A 23,993-nucleotide genomic window follows, 5' to 3' on the forward strand; every position below is an offset into this window, starting at 1 on the left:
CATGTTTGCCAGTTTCCCTTCCTTTTCTACTCTCAAAACTCTGAGGAAAATGAAAACAACAGCTCCTTAATGCTATTTACCCTCACTAAGCACAAAATAGCATGTTTGTGAACTTTACATTCTAAGAGAAGTTGGACAAGGTGTTACATTCCATAGCAGAAAGGGTGGCACAGACTTTGGGATATTTACTGAGTTTTCATTATTGGAGAGTATTGCTATATAAGGTTGTGACTGCTTAAATGGTTTAGAAAGTGGAACACGCAAAGTGTTTCCCAGATGGAATGTAAATGAAGGAACCTGGAAAGCACACAAATGAAAGAATGAGGACATAATTAGTGGAAATTAGAATTTCAGAGTTTGATGCAATAGGGACAGTCATATATTCTTATATATTTTTACTGATGAAGAAATGAACGTCTAGAACAATTAGATGACTTGTTCACAGCTTCAGAATTCATCATTAGTGCAATGGTGATGTGAAACTAAGAGGTCTTGCTGCTCTTTATTCAGGGAGTTATTACTGATTGCGATTACAGAAGACTGTGGAAAGCCAATGAGGACAATCAGACGATGTCCAAAATTGCTCAAACACGAAGGAGATGTAATTTCTTTCATATGTTAGAAATTTCATATTAGAGATATTCATGTTAGAGATATTCACATGCAGCAGACTTGTTTGGAGCACAGCATATGCATTAAGCGACAACTGGAACTAACAGAGTCTTAGAGGAGGGTGAGTCTTAGAGGTGAGTCTTAAGTGAGTCTTAGAGGAGGGATTTTGGGGGCAGGAATTAAAGATTTACACTCCATTAAAGATTTACACTCCATTCCCAATCATGATGAATAAGTATTGGAATAAATATTATATATGTTACAAATCATGAATTCATTGTGATTTCAATTAATATAATGCGGAGCAGCTGGGATGTGGAATATTTTAAAAGTCATTTTATAGATGAGTTTATGATTATTACTCGTTAAATTAGCTAGAAATATTTTCCACATCTAGCCCACCAAAATCCAAATCCCAAAACTTATGAAGTTAGAAAGTCACATCACTATTAGGAATAGAAAACTTCCTTCACGCAGAGATTGTAGCGGTTTAATGTACTAAAATTTAATTTCATCTTTCCAATGGTTTGCTTCCTATGCTCATACAAATACAATTATTTGAGAAACAGAATAAAATGTATTCCTTATCTAATTTTATCAAGTAATGAATGTCACTTCTTGATTGTAGAAATAGCACTTTATGAAATTACTCCATGATCTCAAGCCTTTTTTTCACTCAACCTCTTTACCAGGAAGACTTTCATCTCAGCTTCAGCTCTAAATCACTTTATTCATGAATAATGAACTAACGATCCTGTGTACTTGCGAATTATTTTAGATATCTAAATTATTGTTAAAATTTACATTCTCACTTTATGTGACAGAATGTCCAATTGAATATGTACTTGGTATAGCAGCCACTTCCTCAGACTCTCAGAGAATATTAAAGAACAGAGTGAGGTATTAGCAAAACGGGAACAAAAAATTGAGCAAAAAGGGATATTTCCTCAGACTAACAGCATTTTTACCTGCACTGTAGAACAATTAAGAATTACTATTCTGCTAAATGCCTAGGCCATCTTCTTAGAAGAAACAAATAAGCACTCTGTAATAGCGCATTTCAAAGACAGGTAATAAAAATTTCAGGCCATAGCAGTATAATAAATGTGTCATTAACTTTTTGTAACTAATAAAGATATTTAAGATGTAAGAAAAAGTGTTTTGGGTTTCTTTGTTTTGTTTTTCTGTAATTATCTGCAAAATTTTTAAAGCTTTAGCAAATTTTAATAATAGTCCAGTGAACGACCCCATTAATCTAAAGGCTAAACTGGATGAAGCCTAAATAACCATCTTGTATGTCTTTATATCTTGAGTGGTAAACAGAATAAAGTTCTACAACTTGGAATACTTTAAACAATCACAAGCAACAAACTCCAAGCATTAGCTATGCCTGGATTGGTGAAAACTTGAGTGACAGTAATTGTTAATGCAGTTCATCATCTCTCTCTCTTTCCTTCTCTCAAAATAATATAACATTTTTCATATTCTAAAAGAATATATTAAGCAAATATAAGAACCTACATATACATATACATATAGGTTAGGTTTTTACATTTGCTTAATATAACAGATTCTTTTTTATATATAAAATAAATAATTAATATCATATTGTATATACTTATATATACAGAATATATATTTTATATATAAAAGACATATAATATATAAAATATATACATATATACACATATATAAACATATACATAAATATACATATATATATAATTCAGTGACAAAATTGATAGCAATTTCTCACTTCACAAATTCACATCTCTGAAGAGGGTAAAGTAGATGTTGCCAAACAGAATTTCTAGTAATACTAAGATTTATGTTTACTTAATTTTATGTAATCATCATCCAGCAGATAATCAATATATTTCCATCTTCCAGCTCCTACTTATCCAAATTTTTGACAAAAATGTTCCATGTTGTTTATAACAGATAAGTTTGTCTAGTCAACAATATGCTTACTACATAAAATATCCATGAAAATAGGACCTGAGCATTATCTCTCCATCATGTTTGGTTTCCTTGTTATTGTTTAATGTTAATTTTCTTTTCCAGAAGGCTCATCTGAATATATTTTTAATATTAGTGTTTTTTCTTTAAAGGACCTCCTTGACTCCAGCTTGCCAGTTACACATCTCATCTGGACCAGAGTTGGTAATATATTTTCTTGTTATTTTTCTGTGAGACAGTGTCCTGAATCTGTCAACAGGCCATAACTTATCTCTATATATAACAGAATTAAGAGGGAGCTCCAAGACATCAGCAGGTATAAACTCAATTTTGTTAGATCAATCCAATACTATCTAAAAACTATAAATAGAGAAGAATAGATGAGAAACTTTTTTTTTCCATTGTCCAGTGGACAAAAGCGAGGCTAGTAGACATTATAAAGTAATTGATCATGTATGTCAAGACCACGAATGTATGAATTATGTAGCCTTACCAAAATTAACTGTCTCCTATATATGTTACCAAAAGCTTACATAATAAGAAAAAATATATATTAAAGAATCATGAGAGACCTCAAAATAAAATTACTTTCTCAAGTTACATAATATTTTTGAAAGCATAATTTTGATTTCTTTATAAACAGAATCCTTTATTAATTCAGTTTTCTTCAAATTCGACTTATACATTGCAATTTCATTTGATTACTTTTTAATTCCATTAACATTTTCACCTGAACTCAAGCCTGAAAAATAACTTTGAATGAACATTTAGAATGAAGTTGATGTGAAAACAAATAAACAGAACCTGAAGCAAAATGAATTATGTATTTCAGAAGTAAAGCATGCTTTTCATAAAGGAAATAAAATCTTTTCCTCCAGAGAAAATAATAGTGTTTCAATGAAAGATACTAATAAATTTCACTAGCATATATATAAACGGAAACAAGAAAAAGAGGTAATATAAAAATCATAGTACATATTCAAGATATTAAGAGAAGCCTCATGCATTAATATTTAGGAAGGTAGATAAAGATAGATTATCATGTTTAAGTATATATATATTTTAATTTAAGATCATATTCTTCCAATTTGGTGTCAATTTTAAGTCTGTATTTGATAAATGGTGTTTTGTCTAATGTTGCAATGAAAGGCAGTTTCATATACTCCAGTTTTTTTGATAAATATATTAGGATAATGACCAGTAACCTCTACATAATGTTTTCTGACTATTGACCTAGCAGTGAGCAGATTATAACCAGAGGATTCTGGCAGAAGAAAGGCAGAAAATATTCCCTTAGAAAAACAAATGTTTCGATCATCTCTACTGATAGATGCACTCTTCAAATATTTTCTGAGTACTTACTGTGTTTTACATCTATGCTAGCGGTGAGAGTACAGTGGAGGAAAGGTACTGCCACTCTGTCAAGAACAGGCTATGGATCTAACATACTGGGGAAACCACCCACTCCAGCAGAACGATGCAACTTGAAATTCGTACCAAGTCTTCAGAAAACCTGTTTGCTTTCCTCGGCAGTGCACCAGCCTGACTCCATCTGAACAATGGTCTTCTTTTTAACTTCTGTTCCTCTTTTGTGATATTAATTCATTTATTCTTTAATATATGTCAGCACACTTCTGTTGGAAGATGAGCTCTTTTAATTTTGGAGCTCTTTTTAATTTGTTTCCACTTCACAATTCCCTGACATTCTTAGATAATTATAATGGTTGGTAAAAAAAAAAAGAAATATATATATATATGTGTGTGTATATATATATATATATATACACATATATATATTTGGGCTAATTGATTACTTATTTCAGACATAAAACCCTGAACAAGTTTGAACTAGTCACACCAACAAACTGAACTGATAAAAATGCCTGCCTTAGAAGACAAAAAATAGCACAGAAGAGAAAACAGGCCACAGAATTTCTTATTAAGGATCTTCTAGGGCCAGAGTATATCATATTATTGTCTATCAGTTGTCTTTATTAGCATGTAATTCAGAGATAAAGAATGATAGTGTTTCATCACTTCAAGCTCTGACTCCTAAAAAAAAAAAAAAAAAAAATAACCTCCTTAAATAAAAAATGATCCTGAATAGACTACATCTGAAATGTAAAATAGCAGCAAAGAAGAAAACATGTCTGGCCATACCATAAATGAAGGAAATGTTTAACATTCAAGTTAAGACAATAAAATTTAAATTTCCCATGAAATGAACTCTAGAGGGGACAACAAATAATTTGCAATCTTCATGAAATGACTCGTCTCATGAAACAGAAGTATTGCTAACACTGGTTATCATTTGAGTGATTACACAAAAACACTTAGTTTTTATGTCATGGAATACATACTCACCATTTATGAAATATATATTTAAAAGAGCAAATGAACACATTAAATTTAAAAATAATTAACCAAGAAAATGGTTGTATTTATTTTCCTGAATTTACCTTATGCTTACTTGGGATACTGAATATGAAAACATGACATCAATAATTCTAACTTCCTAAAAAATATATTTGCTGCTTGTAAGAGTAATCATTTCAGAAAGCAAAATTATTAGTATGATGATAAAGAAATGAAAAGAACCTGGGTAGCTTCTCTGCTTTTTACCTGAGGCTTCTCATTTACTTTGAAGGAACAGGGAGTGGGGAGGCTGAATTAGTGGACCTTCCTACCAATTTGCACAAGGATGATAAATAGAGAAAAAGATTCAAAGTTTTGGCCACTATCTTACTATTTACATCATCCTCCTCACACCTTGGTTTAAAATGCAGGACAGGCACACAAAAGCTAACAAGGGTGGGAGCAAAGCAATCAACGAGTGAATAAGCAGTGAAATAATCTGGTAGGAATCCCGATTTAGAAAATCATTTTTTTGAAATTACGTATTTTATAATAAGATACGTAAAATAGTTTCAATGACTTGAGATAAATGGGATCAGAATTCTATAATCATTCAATTATATTAAGTCCCTTTAGTAGCTAGAGGGAAATTGGATTTGCTGATTGACTGATCGATTTATTGTCTATGGCATTTGCATCAGCCGAGATCTAGTTGGGAATATAGAGAGCACGTTAGTTTTTTAAATAGAGAGAATTTAACATGGGGAATTGTTAATTGATGGAGGAGTAAGGGTACAAATAAAAAGTGAGAAAAGGAAAGAAAGTAAAAGGACACTGATGTAGCCTAGCAATGAAAAATTGCGAGAAAAACTAGAATACCTGTATAGCTTAGGAAACAAAAGGAAGGGATTCGGAGTTATCAGAAGCCCTATGGAATTAGGACTCAGCCTTCTACAGAGAGGAAACTGACTGGCGACTCTTGGTAACTCCAAGGGGTAGTGATGAGACTGATTCCAGGAATGCAAAAAAGAAACCAAGAAACTGACTGCAACCAGAAAATGGCTGCTGCTAGGATGAAGTGCCATTGCTGCGGCAACCCTGAAAGGAATGGCTTGCAAAGCCGGACGCAGTAGCTCCCCTCTCCTCAGCTATTCGGTCGCCCTCTAGCGTACCCTATTGGCCAAACTTAGTAAGAAGCCAGATGGCAAAGCAGATATCCAGAGTGCTGAGACTAGACCGGGAATCACAAAGCTGGTGGGTTTGGAGCTGAAAGATAACAGCTTAAAAACTGACACTGACCTTTAATTAAGGAAATTAAGGTGTGATAACTGATAAGAATTCTTTCATTCTAAATCATAATATTATTCTGTGGAAAAAACAAGCTAAGTTACTGACTCCAGAAATAGCGCTGAGCCTGTCCAGAGACTAGATGGTTGGGGACTTCTGAGAGCAACAGAAAAGATGAAAATGTTCAAAGCACAATTTTGTCATCAGATCTCCTTTTTTGAGTCTCCTTTGAAAAGAATCACTTCCTCGGTGATTCAGTGACATTGTCTATAAAACTATACTGACTTTTTACCCTACTCTATGCTATATATATATATAGCCAAAACCACATAAGACCTGGCTATATTTGGTATGCCTCATCTATCATGGATAGTTAATTTGTGCATTCATCTTTTAAAACTAATAATGAATTTCTGAAACCTTTTAAACGGGCTTAAGTTTTGTAATCCATTTACTGAACATGCCTGCAATGAAAAATTAATTATTAAGCAAGAGCCTTGAGAGGACATCAGCAGCCTTGTCACCCACGCACTTGATTGATAACATGTCAGTTTCCAGACCACGGAGGGTGCTGACAACTCTCAAATTTAAACCCGGAAGGGTAATGCTAAGCATGTCATGGCATAAGTCAGATTTTAAAATTATTTTTTATTAAATGTTAGATAGAATAAATTCATCCATGCCTCTCAAACTCAGCCTGATTAAATGAGCTGGCACTCTTTCAAATGTAAAGCATGGTTATGGCTTCTCAAGGGCATCGGAAACGCTGAAGCGTAAGACAAGGTAAATACAAAAGGCAAAAGAGGTGGACAGTGATATATTCACAAGCACCATGGGCAAAGTGAGATTTTTGAAAATGCTGAGGCTAACAAAACAAGGGCAGCACGGTCCCCAAATGGTAAATGCACCTGCAGTGAGAGACTCTGCTTGAGTGCTGGTGCATAAAAGTGTCCAACACTAAGGGGAAAAAAACAACAAGTAACAACAACAAAACCCTAAGAAACAGAAAGGAAGAGCTGTAACCAATTTTCAAACCCTAAGTTTTGAGGTTGGGTTAGGAAGTTAGAATTGTTCCATGTTTGTGTCAGTTCTACCCTTTACTTTCACAAAGTTAAGATGGTTTTCTGTGACTATAAAAAAAGAAAAGAACATCTGTTATAGTGTGTCTTCCTGTAGCAAAGACTACTGCTTCTTGAGTTTTTCCTCTTTCAGGCAAAGCTCAATCTCATTCTATAAAATGATTGAAAAATTATGTATATCAAATATACTCAAACAGTTCAGAGAGAACATATCATCTGCATTACTGCTGTCTAAAAATCCTCTGATATACTAAATTCAAATTACAAGAAACTAAATGAAGAAAACAATAATTTACTTAGACCCAACTGGGTCACAATATTTGAAAAATGATACAAATTATTTTCACTGTATATTATGTGTTAGTGTATTCACTTCATTTATTTTTTTTCAATAATTATTTGCAATTAACTGGGCTGATGGGCTAAACTCTCCGGAAGATACAAATATGTGAACAACACTGTCTAGTCTTGCAGAGCTTTGTATTTAATGGGAAAATACAATAAAGGAAAATGTTCTGTCTTATGTGAGAGACACAAGGAAAGTGCTATGTAAACTGAAGCTTGGGTTCTCAGAGGAGGTTTCATTAAGAGAGTATCTTACCAGCAGTACATTTTACTGAATGTTACTATTTTTTGAGGTATTTGGAGTACATTGGTGAATAGTTACCACTCTCTGATCTTGTGAAGCTTGTATTCTAGTGAGTATAGGCAAATAATATTCAATACACAGTAATAAATATGTTATATGACATGTTAGAACATTAGTGTTAAAAAAAGAGAGAAAGCACAGGATAGTTGGGATTCTGAGTTCTTCATGCTGGGAATAAGTGATTATAGTTTTAATTAGGGTGGGTGAGATGGGCCTCACTGAGAAAGAGATATTTGAAAAAAGATTCTACTACATTCTTTCAACTTTTAAACTAAATAAATTTAACTGTTAAAGGAATAAGTAACTTGATGTGTGAAGAATTTTAATAAGCATTGCTAGTGTGAGAGTGTTTTAAGAAAGGAAATAGCATCAACATTATAAATTAAGTTTATGTTTATGCTCACAGCCTAGTACCAAACTGATACAGAGTAAGCACACAGAAATGTTTACTGAATAAATGTACAAATAAACTGATAGTATTATGAAATCCCCGAATGAATGTGACCAAATGTGAATAGTCCTATTTGGCTAGCAAGTTTCTGGTTTCTTGCAGAATCATGAAAGGAAAAGCTAACGAGTTAGGTCAAGACCTTATTCCAAATGGAAAGTTAAAGGATTTTATAGAAAATTCAGTATAGAATTGAAAACTAAGTGTTCAGCATCAAGGAAGAAAAGAACAGAGAAAAAGTTGTTGACAGAAATAGCATTGTGCTTTGAGGTAGTGGTTAAGTTTGATTAGATATGAAAGACACTGGAAATGTGGGAGGTGATTACTAGACTCCTAAATATTCCTTTCAAGAGATAACACAGACTTAAGGTAGGATTATTATATTGGAACTTGAAAACTGGGCTATATCCAAAATAAATTTATCCATTCATTCACTGAATCTTTTATCTAGGAAGTGTGTTCATTCATTTGCATTGCTATAAAGGAATACCTGAGGCTGGGTAATTCATAACGAAAAGAGGTTTATCTGGCTCATGGTTCTACAGACTGGACAAGAAGCATGGTCTGGCATCTACTTCTGGTGAGGGCCTCAGGAAACTTACAATTATAGCAGAAGATGATGGGAAGCCAGCATATCACATGGCAAGAGCAGGAGCAAGAAAGGGAGGGATAAGGTGCCAGGCTCTTTTAAGCTACCAAATCCTGTGTGAATTCAGAGAGGGAGAACTCATTACCAGGAGGACAGCACCAAGCCATTCATGAGGGATGCACTCCCAAGACCCAGACACCTCCCATTAGGCTCACCACCAACATTGGAGGGCATGTTTCTTTCTGTTTGTTTGTTTGCTTGTTTTGAGACAGAGTCTTCCTCTGTTGCCCAGGCTGGAGTGCAGTGGTGCAATCTCAGCTCACTGCAACCTCCACCTCCCGGGTTCAAGCAATTCTCCTGCCTCAGCCTCCCAAGTAGATGGGACTACAGGCGCGTGTCACTTATGTTTAGCTAATTTTTGTATTTTTAGTAGAGACGAGGTTTCACCATGTTGGTCAGGCTAGTCTTGATCTTTTGATATCATGATCCACCTGCCTTGGTCTCCCAAAAAGCTGGGATTACAGGCGTGAGCCATCGCTCCTGGCCTGGAGGCCGTATTTCAACATGAGATTTAGAGGGAACAAAACTACCAAACCATATCAGGATGAAAAGAGAGAAAAAATAAAACTTCTGGGCCTGGTTACATGCAACACTAGAATAGAGTGAGGATGAAACCTGTCAGTTTGTGTTTAATTCTCATAGCACTCACAATGCAATCATAAAGACATATAGGTGCAGACTGTGATTGTTGATATTATACAATGAGTGTGCAAAGTGATATGAGAAATTTTTATATGAAAAATTACCTAAGTTGGACACCCATTTGGGCCTTCAGGGTAAATAATGATTAATCCAGTTTAGAGAGTGGTAATAGTGTCAAGTGAGAAGAGAATGTGCCAGGGCCTGAGGGACAAATAAAGGAGATTAGAAGAGGGCAGGCATAGCAAGGAGATGATAATCTGGAGATTGTTGGTTTAAGGAGTTCTTGGCATTGAAGAAAATTAACAGCAATGTGTCAACCAATAGAGTTGTTTTTTGCAAAACTCCATAAATGGTTCTTCAACTACAACACATGCCAATAACTAGTAGTTTTAAAATATCTATCTATAGCTCTGCTCACTCTTCTGAGTTCTGTACTCTCACAATCCTACTGCCTATTGTGATTCCAACCTGTGTGTGTGTATGTATATATGTCATTCAGATCAATATATTCCCAAATTAAACCTATACATCTCCCCTACTTCCTTAAACTTCCTTTTCCCCCTTTTTACTTAGTTGGTGAAAGAAACCAAGTTTTAACTCAGCAGTTGTCAAAATAAAAGACAACATAATTCAAGCATGGTTGACTTCTCCCTCTTCCTCATAGTTAGCCAGGTCCACTTCTACTCACACATTCCTGCCAGTGGTCTCTGCAATGTCTATTATAACCAGCCCTTACACTGAATTATCAGTTTAGTTTCCCATCAATCTTCCACTCAGAGTGTTGTAATTAAATTCTAATTGTTCTTCTTTCCTTTATTCCTTGTTGTTCAATTCATTCTTTCTACTGCTCCCCATGCAGTCTCTACACAATGAAAGAGTCACAAAATGTCATACTGAAAGGTGATAATGTGCTAGCAGCCCTCACTCTCAGTGCCTCCTCAACCTCCGTGTCCACTCTGGCGGCACTTGAGGAGTCCTTCAGCCCTTCATGGCACTGTGGGAGCCCCTTTCTGGGCTGGCCGAGGCCGGAGCTGGCTCCCTCTGCTTGCGAGGTGGTGTGGAGGGAGAGGCGTGGGCAGAAACTGGGGCTGCCACCGGGCTCACAGTCCAGCGTGAGTTCTGGTGGGCACGGGCGCAGCCTCCGCGCCCCCGCACTCAGAGCAGCCAGTGGTGCCCCTGGCCCAGGGCAGCGAGGGGATCAGCACCAGGGCCAGCAGCTGTGGCGGGTGTGCCCGGTCCCCCAGCAGTACCGGCCCACCTGCGCTGCACTAGAGTTCTCGCAGGGCCTCAGGTGCCTCGCCGCAGGACAGGGCTCCGGACCTGCATCGCCAACCCAACCCCTCCACCCCCGCCCCCCGCCCCTCCCCACGGTGGGCTCCCTCTCCGCCGGAGCCTCCCCACCGCTCAGGCTGAGGAGTATGGGGGCACTGAGCCCTGCTAGCAGGCAGCTCCAACCACGGCCCGGTGCAGCATGCACCAGGTGAAACCAGCTGGGCTCCTAAGTCTAGTGGGGACTTGGAAAACTTTTATGTCTACCTAAGGGATCCTAAATACACCAATCAGTTCTCTGTAAAACAGACCAATCAGCTCTCTGTAAAATGGACCAATCAGCTCTCTGTAAAATCGACCAATCAGCTTTCTGTGAAATGGACCAATCAGCAGGATGTGGGTGGGGCCAGATGAGGGAATAAAAGCAGACTGCCCCAGCTTACCAGCAGTAACCCTCCGTAGTCCCATTCTGCTCTGGGGAAGTGGTACAGTTTCACTCTTTACAATAAATTTTGGCAGTGCTCAAACTTTGGGTCCACACTGCTTATGAAAGCTGTAATACTCACCGGGAAGGTTTGCAGCTTCACTGCTGAAGCCAGCGAGACCATGAACTCACCAGAAAGAAAGAACAAATGCAGACACGCTACTTTTAAGAGCTGTAACGCTCTTCTCAAAAGGTCTGCTGCTACACTCCTGTCAGGGAGACCACTAACCCACCAGAAGGAAGACGCTCCAGACACATCTGAATGTCTGAAGGAACAAACTCTGGATACACCATCTTTAAGAACTGTAATACCGTGAAGGTCCAAGGCTTCATTTTTTAAGTCAGTGAGACCAAGAACCCACCAATTGTGATACAGTATTATTAAGGCTCAATTAAAAAAAATAAGAGCAACAAGTCAATCGTTGCTTAAGTCAATTGTTAACTATAAATATAACCCAAGATAAACCACCAACTCCTTTGAAGTGCTGGGAGTCCTTTGCCATCAAAAGCAGCTTTCTGTCCATGCTGTAATAATAGTTATTTCCCTAGCCAATCCTTTAGAACATCTTGCTTCCCAAGCAGATTGGGTTTTTGCCTACCTCTCTGCCTGTGCTCAGACTGTACATTTCATTCATTTGTACTCAGTCTCACAAACACATACTTCTACTTCAAGGCCCAGTTAAAATGTCATTTAATCTCTAAATTCAATTAATTCGGTCTGAAATGTCAGGCAAAGTTGAGATACAGGTTTCAGTCAGCAGCAAATAGTAGAAATATTGATAATAGATGACAGTAGAAAAGGAAGATCCCTTAAAGAGGTGAAGAGGAGCAAACTCAATTATAGTTCTAAGGAGTACACTTCAAGGTTCTACATTCTTTGAACTTTTAAACTAAATATAATTAGGTTTCATACTGATAAATTAAATATATTTAACTGTTTAAGGAATAAATTTTTATACAGTTAAATATATTTAACTGTTAAAGGAATAGGTAACGACATCTTTCCTATTCATGTTTCTGGGAAAATACATTTCACAAATAATAGAATCAATATTTCTTTGTACAGCAAGAAACTAATACCATTCTTAACTTCTATCCATGCTAAAAAGGGGATTTCCAGATTAATTCATGACCAAGTGATTATATTCACTGTACTTTAAAATAGTGTAAAGCTAAGAAACAAATACCAAAATATTTTCTTCTGTTTTGAAATATTTCTTTCCTGATCCTTTCAAAGTGCTAAAGTCATTTATGGAAAATATTTATTGGTATTTTTTGACTTGCATATATCAAATACTTACTTGGGCCTATCAGTTTTCTAAGTATTTATTTATGAAATGGTAGATGAGGAATAGCAATTACAACTACCCACATTCACAAAAGATTAAACCAATACTTAGAAAGCCAAACTATCTTGCCAAAGTGACGTAGCTAATAAGTTCAACACACAAATAAGTGTGTCTGATTCAAATGTTTATTTTCCAACTAGAGAGCCCATAAGCTTAACTTTATAACAACTTCATAAATAAAAGCGGCGACTTGATGTTTAAGATTCAAATAGTTATTGTGCTTCTATTGACAACATTGGTATTTAATATAAAACAGCAAACTAATTTTAAAACTGAATTCAACACTTAAAAATTGTGTCTTGAAAGTTTTAAGAATTATATCCTCGAAAATGATGTCACCAGTTGTAAAGGGGCAATAATAGGGAGCTATGCCATGCTGCAGGGAATCCCAAGTTTTAGTTTGTTACTTTCTCACTACTTACCAAACAAGGGTAGAGAGAAATCCCAATAAGGGAAAAGCACTGGCTTGTTCCCTGGCTGGCATGGTCTGAGAATGCTCTTGGTACAGCATTCTAAGTACCTAGGAAAGAATGTCAATCCCCTTGGTTTAATTAGGACCAGTGTTGTTTGGCTGTGACTGAAAGCTAGAGAGAGGACAATATGGGATCTAAGAAACAACAGGGGAAAAGCAATAGGGGGCGGAGCAAGATGGCCGAATAGGAACAGCTCCAGTCTCCAACTCCCAGCGCGAGCGACACAGAAGACTGGTGATTTCTGCATTTTCAACTGAGGTACTGGGGACATCTCACTACGGAGTGCTGGACAATCGGTGCTGGTCAGCTGCTGCAGCCCGACCAGCGAGAGCTGAAGCAGGACGAGGCATCGCCTCACCTGGGAAGTGCAAGGGGGAAGAGAATCCCTTTTCCTAGCCAGGGGAACTGAGACACACAACACCTGGAAAATCGGGTAACTCCCACCCTAATACCGCGCTTTAAGCAACGGGCACACCAGAAGAATATATCCCTCACCTGACCGGGAGGGTCCCACGCCCACGGAGCCTCCCTCATTGTTAACACAGCAGTCTGCGGCGATCTAACCTCGAGGCAGCAGCGAGGCTGGGGGAGGGGTGCCTGCCATTGCTGAGGCTTAAGTAGGTAAACAAAGCTGCTGGGAAGCTCAAACTGGGTGGAGCTCACAGCAGCTCAAGGAAACCTGCCTGTCTCTATAGACTCCACCTCTGGGGGCAGGGCTCAGCTAAAAAACAACAGGGGAAAGAGCAGAGGCCTGAGCAGACGCGAACGACTCTGTCTGACAGCTTTGAAGAGAGCAGTGGATCTCCCAACACGGAGGCTGAGATCTGAGAACAGACAGACTGCCTGCTCAAGTGGGTCACTGACCACTGAGTAGCCTAACTGGAAGACATCCCCCACTAGGGGCAGTCTGACACCCCACACGTCACAGGGTGGAGTACACCCCTGAGAGGAAGCTTCCAAAGTAAGAATCAGACAGGTACACTTGCTGTTCAGCAATATTCTATCTTCTACAACCTCTGCTGCTGATACCCAGGCAAACAGGGTCTGGAGTGGACCTCAAGCAATCTCCAACAGACCTATAGCTGAGGGTCCTGACCGTCAGAAGGAAAACTATCAAACAGGAAGGACCCCTATACCAAATCCCCATCAGTACGTCACCATCATCAAAGAACAGAGACAGACAAAACCACAAAGATGGGGAAAAAGCAGGGCAGAAAAGCTGGAAATTCAAAAAATAAGAGAGCATCTCCCCCTGCAAAGGAGCACAGCCCATCACCAGCAATGGATCGAAACTGGTCAGAGAATGACTTTGACGAGATGAGAGAAGAAGGCTTCAGTCCATCAAACTTCTCAGAGCTAAAGGAGGAATTACGTACCCAGCGCAAAGAAACGAAAAATCTTGAAAAAAGAGTGGAAGAATTGATAGCTAGAATAATTAATGCAGAGAAGGTTATAAACGAAATGACAGAGATGAAAACCATGACACGAGAAATACGTGACAAATGCACAAGCTTCAGTAACCGACTCGATCAACTGCAAGAAAGAGTATCAGCGATTGAGGATCAAATGAACGAAATGAAGCGAGAAGAGAAAACAAAAGAAAAAAGAAGAAAAAGAAATGAACAAAGCCTGCAAGAAGTATGGGATTATGTAAAAAGACCAAATCTACGTCTGATTGGGGTGCCTGAAAGTGAGGGGGAAAATGGAACCAAGTTGGAAAACACTCTTCAGGATATCATCCAGGAGAACTTCCCCAACCAAGTAGGGCAGGCCAATATTCAAATTCAGGAAATACAGAGAACACCACAAAGATACTCCTCGAGAAGAGCAACTCCAAGACACATAATTGCCAGATTCACCAAAGTTGAAATGAAGGAAAAAATCTTAAGGGCAGCCAGAGAGAAAGGTCGGGTTACCCACAAAGGGAAGCCCATCAGACTAACAGCAGATCTCTCGGCAGAAACTCTACAAGCCAGAAGAGAGTGGGGGCCAATATTCAACCTTCTTAAAGAAAAGAATTTTCAACCCAGAATTTCATATCCAGCCAAACTAAGTTTCATCAGTGAAGGAGAAATAAAATCCTTTACAGATAAGCAAATGCTTAGATTTTGTCACCACCAGGCCTGCCTTACAAGAGACCCTGAAGGAAGCCCTAAACATGGAAAGGAACAACCGGTACCAGCCATTGCAAAAACATGCCAAAATGTAAAGACCATCGAGGCTAGGAAGAAACTGCATCAACTAACGAGAAAAAAGCCAGTTAATATCAAATGGCAGGATCAAGTTCACACATAACAATATTAACGTTAAAAGTAAATGGACTAAATGCTCCAATTAAAAGACACAGACTGGCAAACTGGATAAAGAGTCAAGACCCATCAGTCTGCTGTATTCAGGAGACCCATCTCACATGCAGAGACATACATAGGCTCAAAATAAAGGGATGGAGGAAGATCTACCAAGCAAATGGAGAACAAAAAAAAGCAGGGGTTGCAATCCTAGTCTCTGCTCAAACAGACTTTAAACCATCAAAGATCAAAAGAGACAAAGAAGGCCATTACATAATGGTAAAGGGATCAATTCAACAGGAAGAGCTAACTCTCCTAAATATGTATGCACCCAATACAGGAGCACCCAGATTCATAAAGCAAGTCCTTAGAGACTTACAAAGAGACTTAGACTCCCATACAATAATAATGGGAGACTTCAACACTCCACTGTCAACATTAGACAGATCAACGAGACAGAAAGTTAACAAGGATATCCAGGAATTGAACTCATCTCTGCACCAAGCGGACCTAATAGACATCTATAGAACTCTCCACCCCAAATCAACAGAATATACATTCTTCTCAGCACCACATTGCACTTATTCCAAAATTGACCACATAGTTGGAAGTAAAGCACTCCTCAGCAAATGTACAAGAACAGAAATTATAACAAACTGTCTCTCAGACCACAGTGCAATCAAACTAGAACTCAGGACTAAGAAACTCACTCAAAAGCGCTCAACTACATGGAAACTGAACAACCTGCTCCTGAATGACTACTGGGTACATAATGAAATGAAGGCAGAAATAAAGATGTTCTTTGAAACCAATGAGAACAAAGATACAACATACCAGAATCTCTGGGACACATTTAAAGCAGTGTGTAGAGGGAAATTTATAGCACTAAATGCCCACAAGAGAAAGCAGGAAAGATCTAAAATTGACACTCTAACATCACAATTAAAAGAACTAGAGAGGCAAGAGCAAACACATTCAAAAGCTAGCAGAAGGCAAGAAATAACTAAGATCAGAGCAGAGCTGAAGGAGATAGAGATACAAAAAACCCTCCAAAAAATCAATGAATCCAGGAGTTGGTTTTTTGAGAAGATCAACAAAATTGACAGACCGCTAGCAAGACTAATAAAGAAGAAAAGAGAGAGGAATCAAATAGATGCAATAAAAAATGATAAAGGGGATATCACCACGGACCCCACAGAAATACAAACTACCATCAGAGAATACTATAAACACCTCTACGCAAATCAACTAGAAAATCTAGAAGAAATGGATAATTTCCTGGACACTTACACTCTTCCAAGACTAAATCAGGAAGAAGTTGAATCCCTGAATAGACCAACAGCAGGCTCTGAAATTGAGGCAACAATTAATAGCCTACCCACCAAAAAAAGTCCAGGACCAGATGGATTCACAGCTGAATTCTACCAGAGGTACAAGGAGGAGCTGGTACCATTACTTCTGAAACTGATCCAATCAATAGAAAAAGAGGGAATCCTCCCTAACTCATTCTATGAGGCCAACATCATCCTGATACCAAAGCCTGGCAGAGACACAACAAAAAAAGAGAATTTTAGACCAATATCCCTGATGAACATCGATGCAAAAATCCTCAATAAAATACTGGCAAACCAGATTCGGCAGCACACCAAAAAGCTTATCCACCATGATCAAGTGGGCTTCATCCCTGGGATGCAAGGCTGGTTCAACATTCGCAAATCAATAAACATAATCCAGCATATAAACAGAACCAAAGACAAGAACCACATGATTATCTCAATACATGCAGAAAAGGCTTTTGACAAAATTCAACAGCCCTTCATGCTAAAAACGCTCAATAAATTCGGTATTGATGGAACGTACCTCAAAATAATAAGAGCTATTTATGACAAACCCACAGCTAATATCATAGTGAATGGGCAAAAACTGGAAAAATTCCCTTTGAAAACTGGCACAAGACAGGGATGCCCTCTCTCACCACTCCTATTCAACATAGTGTTGGAAGTTCTGGCTAAGGCAATCAGGCAAGAGAAAGAAATCAAGGGTATCCAGTTTGGAGAAGAAGAAGTCAAATTGTCCCTGTTTGCCGATGACATGATTGTATATTTAGAAAACCCCATTGTCTCAGCCCAAAATCTCCTTAATCTGATAAGCAACTTCAGCGAAGTCTCAGGATTCAAAATCAATGTGCAAAAATCACAAGCATTCTTATACACCAGTAACAGACAAGCAGAGAGCCAAATCATGAATGAACTCCCATTCACAATTGCTTCAAAGAGAATAAAATACCTAGGAATCCAACTTACAAGGGATGTAAAGACCTCTTCAAGGAGAACTACAAACCACTGCTCAGTGAAATAAAAGAGGACACAAACATATGGAAGAACATACCATGCTCATGGATAGGAAGAATCAATATCGTGAAAATGGCCATGGTGCCCAAGGTTATTTATAGATTCAATGCCATCCCCATCAAGCTACCAATGAGTTTCTTCACAGAATTGGAAAAAACTGCTTTAAAGTTCATATGGAACCAAGAAAGAGCCCACATTGCCAAGACAATCCTAAGTCAAAAGGACAAAGCTGGAGGCATCACGCTACCTGACTTCAAACTGTACTACAAGGCTACAGTAACCAAAATAGCATGGTACTGGTACCAAAACAGAGATATAGACCAATGGAACAGAACAGAGTCCTCAGAAATAATACCACACATCTACAGCCATCTGATCTTTGACAAACCTGAGAGAAACAAGAAATGGGGAAAGGATTCCCTATTTAATAAATGGTGCTGGGAAAACTGGCTAGCCATAAGTAGAAAGCTGAAACTGGATCCTTTCCTCACTCCTTATACGAAGATTAATTCAAGATGGATTAGAGACTTAAATATTAGACCTAATACCATAAACACCCTAGAAGAAAATCTAGGTAGTACCATTCAGGACATAGGCATGGGCAAGGACTTCATGTCTAAAACACCAAAAGCAATGGCAGCAAAAGCCAAAATTGACAAATGGGATCTCATTAAACTAAAGAGCTTCTGCACAGCAAAAGAAACTACCATCAGAGTGAACAGGCAACCTACAGAATGGGAGAAAATTTTTGCAATCTACTCATCTGACAAAGGGCTAATATCCAGAATCTACAAAGAACTCAAACAAATATACAAGAAAAAAACAAACAACCCCATCAAAAAGTGGGGAAAGGATATGAACAGACATTTCTCAAAAGAAGACAATCATACAGCCAACAGACACATGAAAAAATGCTCATCATCACTCGCCATCAGAGAAATGCAAAAAACAATGAGATATCATCTCACACCAGTTAGAATGGCAATCATTAAAAAATCAGGAAACAACAGTTGTTGGAGAAGATGTGGAGAAATAGGAACACTTTTACACTGTTGGTGGGATTGTAAACTAGTTCAACCATTATGGAAAACAGTATGGCGATTCCTCAAGGATCTGGAACTAGATGTACCATGTGACCCAGCCATCCCACTACTGGGTATATACCCAAAGGATTATAAATTATTCTACTACAAAGACACATGCACATGTATGTTTATTGCAGCACTATTCACAATAGCAAAGACTTGGAATCAACCCAAATGTCCATCTGTGACAGACTGGATTAAGAAAATGTGGCACATATACACCATGGAATACTATGCAGCCATAAAAAAGGATGAGTTTGCGTCCTTTGTAGGGACATGGATGCAGCTGGAAACCATCATTCTTAGCAAACTATCACAAGAAGAGAAAACCAAACACCGCATGTTCTCACTCATAGGTGGGAACTGAGCAATGAGATCACTTGGACTCGGGAAGGGGAAAATCACACACTGGGGCCTATCATGGGGAGGGGGGTGGGGGGAGGGATTGCACTGGGGAGTTATACATGATATAAATGATGAATTGATGGGTGCTGACGAGTTGATGGGTGCAGCACACCAACATGGCACAAATATACATATGTAACAAACCTGCACGTTATGCACATGTACCCTAGAACTTAAAGTATAATAAAAAAATGAAAAAAATAAATAAATAAAAATAAAATAAAAAAAAAAGAAACAACAGGAACAGATGGGGCTGTGTATGCTTAGGAGGGCAGAGAGGACGGCAGAGTCCCCCAAGGTAACAGTGAATCCCAGGTACCCTGCTTTAAGAGCAGAACCTTGAGGAGGCCATCTTTGTCACTCCCAAACTTGGATATATTAGCTATATTAGGCTTCTTTAGCTTTTACTTCTTACTTGCCTTGTTTCAATTTCTGCCAGTACAGATAACTACACGGCAGAAAACTTGTAAGAATTTAGTCTTGCTCAGGAAGATTTTCAGCTTATTGATGGTTCCTCACAGTTCCTGTCCAAAAATGTAGGTTTCTGCTGTATTGAATCATTTGTTAAATAAATATTTATTATGTGAAATAATGCCAAGAAATGTGCTCCTTGTTTTCAGAAAGAGTTACAGCCACACTAGTTATATAACAAGTAAGCTAGTTAGATTCTCTTGTAGAATGTCTTTATCTTCAGATTTTCCTTGGGGTGAAAAATTTAAAAGATTTAAAATGTTTGATTTTATGTAAAGCCACACCATTAATTGTTAAAACATAGAAAGCAGAGTAATTATTAAGAAAAATATTTATTATTAAAATTTTAATTTGATATGTCAATAACCTCACTATTAAACAGATATTTACTAAGGATATTAAAGCTTCTTATATAAATTCATAAGCTAGTCAATAACTTCCTAATTAAACTCAAATTTAAAAATAGATAAAATGATGTTCTCAAAATTTATATTAAAATGCTTATGCTTATAATCTAGACATATACATGATATTGTATTTTATACTGTTAAAATGGTAATCAAATGTGTTCAAGTCTGAAATTTTAAATTTATTAAGTCTGTCCTAAAAGTCATTATTCTGTTTTAAAATTAATTTTACAATTAATCAAGAGTCTAAGAATTAAATCTTTGCATTTCTCGTTTCTCTTTTTTAAGAAGATAGAAAAACCCTCACCAAGTTTTAGAGACCAATAATGACCACTGTTTTGTTTCCAAACAGGACTAGTGATGTGCTAAATCTAATTTTTCAGAACTTCGCTTTCACCAAAATAAAGTTATTCTTCCTGAGAATTTAATCTTCTATGAACTTCTTCTTTTTTGTGTGTATTTGCCATCCAACTCTACTTTTATTTAACAGTTTTATTTAGGTATTTTTGTCTCTAATTTAAAATATAATAAATTGTGTTCAAAATGGGACATATTGATCAGTCCATTAATTATCAGGCTACCTGATCTAGTTCTTTCATTTTCTAGTTCTTTAATATCAATTACTATTTTTTTTTTTTTCAGCCATCTATGTCTTGGGCCTTTCTGTACTCCCTGTGTGTACATGGAGGCTTTTTTTTTTTTTTTAATTTGTTTGTTTTTAATGTTAAATGTAGAAATCAGATTTAGACAGAGATGATTTTAATGGAGCCACTAATCAGTTTATGAAACCACCTTGACCTTTACCAGACCCAATTTCCTCAGTCTCCCAAACTGATTGACCTGGTTTATTTAAGGAGCTTTCTCACAATTGTAAGTGTATACACATACACATACACATACACATACACATACACATACACATACACATACACATACACATACATGGTAAGTGTATATGATTTAGAAATTCACTGTACAGAGCAAACATACTAATGAAGTATTAAGTTATATGTCAAAAGCGACTTTACAAATAACTACCTTGCAACAAAGCTCTTATCTGATTACTAAAAAGCCATTTTATATATAAAAAAATACATTCTGGCCCTTTGCATTGGGCTTTGAGCAACTTTAAGTAATGGTAAAAAGAAAAAAAAGATTCATCTCCTTATTCCATAGTATGCTTATTATTAACATGTATTGTTATCACATTGTTTTAAGGAATTATAATGACACAAGTTCACTTTCACGTTTCACTTTTTTATTCTATGTGAGGATATCTACACAAGATATGTTTCTTAATATTAATCAGCCCTTGATGGATACACGTATTATTAGATAGATCTAGCATTTCCGGACTTTGAATATACCTGGCAACATCACATCCAACAACTTAAATGAAGATGAAAAGAGAACCAACATAGTATGAAGCAGGAATTTTTATTACTTCATGCACTGCCAAGGAGCCTGTCCCCACTGCAAAATTACTCATGATACACTCAAGATGTTTTACTCTCTAGTCTATTCATTATAACTACAAAATTAAATAACACTTTACAGGAACTCTTTTAACGATTGCTCCTCATTATTATAGATAGCACAGGAAGTAAGAGTCTTTATTTTAAAAAATAGTCTCTTTAAAAGGTATATCTGTCACGAGTTCTCTATCCTGCTAGTCTCCAGGGAAGGCAGATGGATGTGCCCATTTCCGTGTGTAGGGGAAATGTAACAGACCTGACCGAGCCTCTGATAAATCTTCTCTATAGTCCCGTTAGTTTTGATGAAGTTCTTTGAGAAACTGAGAAAAGTAAAATGCCTGTGAAAAACGTCCCTATTCTGTAGTGCGGTGTTATCAGGACCCTGATTTATTTACTAGAAGGGATTCGGTCACAGAGGTAAAAATTAACTTTTTTTTTTTCTTTGTTATATACATTTGCTTAGTGCACATATGGTTAAAATCCTGGCTATAGATGGAAAGACTTTTCACAATATGATACATTAATTATCAGATTCCTTTAAAATATTCCCACAAAATATTGGCTTCTTAAATTTTTTAAAAAAAGAAATTTATAGGACGGTTGTGGTGGCTTGCATCTGTAATCCCAACACGTTGGGAGGCCCAAGAGGGCGGATCACATGAGGTCAGGAGTTTGAGATCAGCCTGGCCAACAAGGCAAAACCCTGTCTCCATTAAAATCCAAAAATTAGCCGGGCATAGTGTCAGGTGCCTGTAATCCCAGCTACTCAGGAGGCTGAGGCAGGAGAATCTCTTGAACCTGGGAGACAGAAGTTGCAGTGAGCTGAGATTGTGCCATTGGACTTCAGCCTCGGTGACAGAGACTCCGTCTCATAAAAGAAAGAGAGAGAGACAGCGAGAGAGAGAGAGAGAGAGAGAGAGAGAGAGAGAGAGAGAGAGAGAGAGAAAAGAAATTTATAGCATGCATTTTTGTTGTAACATATTTCAAAATAAATATGTTTTAAAATGTTGGCAGTAAGCAATACAGTATGGGCTTCCATGGAGTCCAGGTTGGAATCCAGCTTTTTTCACTTGGGAAAATGTGTGAGTTTGGAAATGTTTCTTGAATTGTGCTTCAATTTTCTTAGCAGAAAGTAGATAAAGAAACAGTTTCAAATTTATGGGATTTGGGGAATGATTAAATGAGATATTTTATTTAAGCCTCTTGTTATTCCTGACAAATAATAATAAATAAATTCTTTAGCTACTATTATCAGCATTGTCCAACCACTCTTTGGATTTCTCTCTAACTTTAAAGGACAAAGGTGACTATTTTGAAGTGGTCTACCTATCAATAAATATTCCTTTCCAAATTATTTTTGTGATCTTTCTCCTCCTCTCTGTAATTTAGCTTATATAAAAGTGAAGTCCCCTTTGTAAAGAGGAGAACATAGGAGAAAGAGAACAGATACTGTGTTCCAAGTGTTTTCTATTAAAAAATATCAGGATAGGAGAGGAATACTCAAAAATTAAGGCATCTCAAAACTAGAAGATTCCCATTCCCAAAACTCTGATCTCTTAAAAAAAAAAAAAAAGTTGTAGGAAGAGGAGTAGGGAAGATAAGTTGTTTGGTGAAGTCAGGGGATTTTCTTTTATTATTTGAGTTCGCTTTAAATCATTGGCCATTCATTTTGAAGATTTAGGTAAGTTTGCTGGGCTAGCAACTTACTATATCAAAACAGAGCTAAGTAGGATTTTCTATGGAACAATTTCAGGTAATACATATTACATTGTCATTAGAACTCATTCCCCTCACACAGACACACAGAAACACAAAAATGCACACACACTTACACTTTAAAACTTTAGGAATACCTTTCACTTTCCCCAAACATTCCATGTATGCTCACTATGTTTGACATCCCATATCCTTGCCAGTAAACTGATCTTAAGGTCCTTGTGCCTCCTACAGTGGCAATTATACTAAATTAAACCATAATAATGGCAATGCACACATTTTAAATATCTTTCACAAATAATATGCTTATTTCTAATTTCCAAAGTAAAGAAATGCATTTAGCTAGGTAATAGATGGTGATTGCATTCTCTCAGTGAGAGCAAAGTATGAGTAGGGTGTTTTGATATTCTTCTAATAACATAATTCTGCTTATTTCATAGGTATTTAGTCCTGCCCTATAGCCAGAATGACCTTAGACAGAATGGCCTTTTTAGATGATTAATGTAAAAAGCAGTAGTAGGCATCATGACATAACAGTAT

General features: G+C 37.2%; 1 protein-coding gene and 1 long non-coding RNA gene across 5 annotated transcripts in view; one reads left to right on the plus strand and one right to left on the minus strand.

Annotated features, from left to right (window-relative positions):
* The window catches only part of PCDH9 (protocadherin 9), a 990,584-nt gene that overhangs the window by 741,789 nt on the left and 224,802 nt on the right, over nucleotides 1–23,993 (minus strand). The window lies entirely within an intron of this gene.
* On the plus strand, nucleotides 2,560–19,975 carry LOC104668874. The gene is made up of 3 exons (XR_748907.1): nucleotides 2,560–2,775; nucleotides 7,931–7,990; nucleotides 19,824–19,975. It is a non-coding gene; the product is annotated as an uncharacterized LOC104668874 (long non-coding RNA).

Source organism: Rhinopithecus roxellana, chromosome 18 (assembly GCF_007565055.1).
Source record: "Rhinopithecus roxellana isolate Shanxi Qingling chromosome 18, ASM756505v1, whole genome shotgun sequence".
NCBI lineage: Eukaryota > Metazoa > Chordata > Mammalia > Primates > Cercopithecidae > Rhinopithecus > Rhinopithecus roxellana.